The sequence below is a fragment of the Xenopus laevis genome, chromosome 8L (assembly GCF_017654675.1).
Source record: "Xenopus laevis strain J_2021 chromosome 8L, Xenopus_laevis_v10.1, whole genome shotgun sequence".
Lineage (NCBI taxonomy): Eukaryota > Metazoa > Chordata > Amphibia > Anura > Pipidae > Xenopus > Xenopus laevis.
In genome coordinates this window covers 61,144,639-61,150,135 of record NC_054385.1, presented here as the reverse complement: position 1 = coordinate 61,150,135, position 5,497 = coordinate 61,144,639, and positions in this window count along the sequence as shown.

Genomic DNA, 5,497 nt, shown 5'->3' with positions numbered 1-5,497 from the left:
CATTGTGAGTGAACTATGAAAGCAAGAAAGTTAAACACTCTCCTAAAGCCTACACTTCCTGATGCAGAAGCCTCACTATCATATCTCAAACCTCACTTCACTTGCATACTGGCGTCAAGGAAAAGTGGTTAGCACGGTAGCATGTATTTTTAACTCATCCAATACAAAAGTCTTGGCAGCCTAGTGATGATGTTGGCAAAGACAGGCTGTACATATTTTGGAATTACCAAAAAGCTCATTTGGTATGACTAAATTAAACCTCACATCTGACGGAATATATTTTAACATTTATAGAACTTGTGTTACAAAAAGCTATTTTTAATTGTTTAAGTGCTGTCTGCATAGAGTCTGTATTCCCCATATCTGTGTGGCTTTCCTAAAGATGCTCCTCTCTGACGCTCTCCCCTCGCATTTTCCTCCCTCCCCTCCGTTGCTCTCTCCTTCATCTGGCACATGTAGGGGGCCTGGCCAGGTTGCCTAGGACACCAGGATGGCCTGGCCCTAAACTTGATTATTGTGAAATAAAAGGGTATTGAGTAGCATATTTATTTATTGCAATGTCTGCCAACACACACACACATATATACACATCAAATACTTTGCATGTCTATAGGCTTACATATTCTCAACATCCATAAATATCCTGTAAAATGCACCCAAAGAAATGGTGTTCAGTGATGTCATCATTTATAAATGTCGCTTAGTGATACCACCAATTGCTCAACTCGTTAAAGCTTGAATATTAGCCACCTTGAATCAACATAATTTTTAAAAGCAATAAGCTTTTATACTACTTCAAGATTATTTTTAATATCCTATATTGTGCCATTAAATATTCATGGTTTTGAATTTGTTCTTGAATTGTTTAGGTTGATTTTCATTTTTGTAATTATTGATTTTGTTATCTCTTTCCAAATTAAGGTTTAAAATTCAATCACTGATCCCCAACTGTCCCCTATTTTACAGAAAATGCTTTGTCATTCATGCTATCCAGAATTAGGAGATGAGACTGCTATGCATAAGTCTTTCATGACCTCATGTCCACACAAACCCAGATATCAGACCGGTTTGGTACAATACTAGTCAGATTAAACAATGTTCTAGTACACCTGTAAGCTTTTAGTTCCATTGCTATCCTCCGACTATAAGGAGGTCTAAGTACTGACTGAAAAACAGGCTTTCCGTGTAAGACAAGGGTGATGTAGAGCTGGATATATTCATCATTTTACCCTCAAGGTCTTTTTGCTCATGGAACTAATCAAACAACATATTCCATTATAGTCTTATAGCCAAGCAAAGGAATTCCTTTTCATTAGCAAAATATTACCCAAGATGTAGATAAAAGGATGTTAACATTCCTTTAGACGTAACCAAGCTTTCATATTTTCTCTTAAATTGGACCTGTAGGTATAAACATGTTTACTGCCAGTTGATTTGGATTTTTTTTCAGTGTTCCAAGATGGTCTTTTTATAGCACTGCATATAGACATTATTTTAAACCATAAGGTCTGCACTGCTAGATTTAATGGGTAATGTTACTGCATCAAATGTAGAAAGAGGATGTTTCAGATGTGATCTTTGGTTTATATGCTGCAAAATGTCCCATCCACAGGCATCACAAAATGTATATAGTGACACTTCTCTAACACACTCACAGCAGGTTTTTGGTGCAGTGTTTTTTTAATAAACTGACTTTTATCACACAAATGTAGTGTGTCAATTGTATTAAGTGATTCCATTTGTGAAGTCGTACTTTCAAACTCTTGACAAATGATGAGCATTAAATGCATTTCTTTGGGCAAATTCCTTCAAAGTTTGTGCATTCTCAGTTACTTGATCATTGTCTGTGAGTTGCATGATTTTCACACATCAGATGTGTAACATTAGTGGGTGCATTTGAGGAACCTAATACAAAATTCCACATTCAGAAATTATAACTTGTTTATGGATAAGGATTAAGAAACAGATCAGGGGCATGGGAATCATACAGTGAAAAGTAAGGGGGCCTTTGTTAGCCATGATATTATTCACCCATTTCCTATAAGAACCATTGCTCAGTGGCTAGAAATATTTTGTATGGTATTTGGAAGATAATTTGTGGCTTATGCACAACAGAGGAGAAGAATTTGGCTTTGCTCCTGTAACCCTTACCAACCAATCAACCAAGCCTTTTTTACTGGACTAGTGCAGTTAGAGAAAGCACAAACGTGTGATTGGTTACTGGGCTAAAATACATAGTTTGTTGCTTGAATGCATAGAGACTGGATATTGTAAAAGTATTGTGAGTCTTTGAAACCTAGCTGATTGTAAGACTGTTTTGTTACAGGAGGAAAACTATACCCCAAAATGAATGCTTAAGCAACACATTTTTCAAATTTACACTGGCCCTCAGCCTCTGTTATGAAATTAATAATAATGTGGCCCTCCGACACAGTGCAATCTAGAATCGTAACCGTAATATTTGGGCACATTAGTGAAATGATCTGCCAATTGGTCTATACTGCTGTCTGTGTGCTGAAGATGTTAGCAATAGACATGTAGTGATGCGCCGCTCTCACATACTTCTCACAAACATCTTTAGTGCTGAAGGTGCAATAGATGTACTGACATGCCAGTACAGTAAACTAAAAAAGTATGCAAAAGAGTTGCGTCACTATGTGCCAGTATGTGTCTATAGCTAACACCTTCAGCACACAGGCAGCAGTATAGACCAAGTGGCAGATCATTTCACTAATGACTAATGTGCCCAAATATTACAACTACGCGATTCCTTGTTTAAATGAGGCGTGGAGAGTAAGTCCAAACAGACTTCACTTCCTAAAAGCAGTGTAGACGTTCAAATCCAGGAGTGAACGATCCTGATCACAAGCTAGCTACCTCAGAATGGATGTCAGGCTGAATGGTCGGCCCCCACACATTTTCACCTCACCAAATATGGCCCTCGTTGCAAAAAGTTTGGACACCCCTGGTTTATATTAAATTAAGTGGCATATTAAATAATCTCACCAAACTGGTATATTATTTAAGTAAATATTGTCCTTTTACATCTCTTGACTTGAACCACCATTTCGTGATGGTCTGTGTGCTGCCTCAGAGATCACCTGACCAGAAATACTACAACTCTAACTGTAACAGGAAGAAGTGTGGAAGCAAAAGACAAAATTCTGTCTGTTAATTGGCTCATGTGACCTAACATGTATGGTATGTTTGTGTGCACAGTGAATCATACGATCCCTTATTTTTTTAAATCGCAATTTTCTATAAATGATTACCCAATGGCACATACTACTAAAAAAGTATATTATTATGAAAATGGTTTATTTACATGAAGCAGGATTTTACATAGGAGCTGTTTTATGCAATATATTTTTATAGAGACCTACATTGTTTGATGGGTATAGTTTTCCTTTAAGGACTTGTTTAGACATGCCCATCATATCACCAATTATATTGTTGTGTGTATTTTCCTGTCTTTCCCCTCCCCTTCTGTCTAAAACGACTAACTCTAGTAGGGCAGCAGATAAAGTAAAGCTTCTGTGCTGCTCACTCGCATATTTCTCTTTCATTTTTACTATGTGGCAGAGACTGAGGTGGAAGTACATTCTTGCAACATATTAAAGTTTCTTTTCTTAGAATTACATAGGTTCTATAGAATGGTGTGAGGCTGTTGCACTCAGAAAATGAAAATGCCTGGCTATCTCTTGAAGAAAGAGAAAATTACACAAATAACATGATCATTTGCAGGGTAATGTCACCAAAGTTTGCACAAATCACCAACAGCAGCCAATCAGGTTTGTTTTAAACAATAAATGCTAAATGTTAATTGGTTACCATAGCTGAAAAAAAACTCCTTCAATAATGACTGCTTTTCTTTTATCACATTTGGTTGAATACAACCTTTCCAATCTTTTTTCACCCATGAAATCTATAAAAAATTCAAAAGCACAAGTAAAGGCTGAAAATATTACTGCATTTTCAAATAATGGCTTTGCTTTCAGCAGCTCAGATATGCAGAAAATGTGATGGCATTCAACTGGATCTGTTAAAGCGCTGTAAACTGTTTTGTGTTCCTACCCATTATTCTATTCCCAATCTGTTTTGTGGATTCTTTTCTCACTGAGGACCCATTTATATTATGATTTCTAATCCGGAAACTTTTCAAATCCTGCTGGAAGCAGTTTTACCTCCTGCATCAAACTCATGTACCAAATAAATTAGCAGTCTGTCTCTATACCCGTTTTGCCTGCCATGAAGAATTTTACTCAGAGCAGCTCAGATGCCTACTCCATGCTCCTAGGAAGAAACTACTCAAGGGTTAAAGGAGAGGAAGGTGGTAGATATTAGGGGTAATTCATTCTCTGTGGTTAAATATTTTATTTCTATGACCAAATAAAAGTAGGGAGTTTGTTGTCTAAGTTTTTCTAGGGTGTGTAGGTGGCGGCTGTCAAACATATCGGAGGGATGTGGGGATGTGGCAGCATGAGGATTATTTTCTGCAATGGAATGAATTGTTTGCATCTATGAGTAAGGGATACAGGGCACTACAACTCCACTGAACAAAATGATGTCTGACTCATCACTCATGCAAGTGTCGTATTTCATAAATTCCTTCTCAACCCTACCTTGTTATCTACCAGAGAAATGAAGACGATTAAATGCAAACATAGAATTGCAGTTTTCCCTATTAGTGCAAAATAACAACTAAAAACATATATTTCCTAATTAAAACAACAACAAAAAAATTAACAAAAACATGCTTTATGACATGTAAAGAGTATTAGTCATGAATATTAAGGGGCTAATTCATTAACTTCAAGTGAAGGAATAGAAGAAAAAATACTTCGAATTTTGAAGTGTTTTTTTGGCTACTTCGCCCATCGACTGGGCTACTTCGACCTTCGACTACGACTTCGAATCGAAGGATTCAAACTAAAAATCGTTCGACTATTCGACCATTTGATAGTCGAAGTACTGTCTCTTTAAGAAAAAACTTCGACCCCCTAGTTTGCCACCTAAAAGCTACCGAACCCAATGTTAGCCTATGGGGAAGGTCCCCATAAGCTTGGCTAAGTTTTTTTGGTCGAAGGATAATCCTTCAATCGTTGGATTGAAATCCTTCGAATCGAATGATTATTCCTTCGATCATTCGATCGAAGTATTTGCGTAAAATGCTTCGACTTCGATATTCGAAGTCGAAGGATTTTCATTCCCAGTCGAATATCGAGGCTTAATTAAAGCTCGATATTCAACCATTGATGAATTTGCCCCTAAGTATTAAATTATAAAACAATTTGTTTGTTACATGTAAAAAAGAGCTGATTGTGAGTGAGTGAGGCAAGAGTTGTTAAGCTGATAGATCAGGATGTCTGACATGTGGGCACCTAAACATTTGTTTACCATATGTCCTGGTAGAAAAAGTTATTTCTATTTTATATATTTCTTTTAAATCCACGACTCCCAAAAAATCATTACTGTGTTAAGACGCAAGCTGCAGATT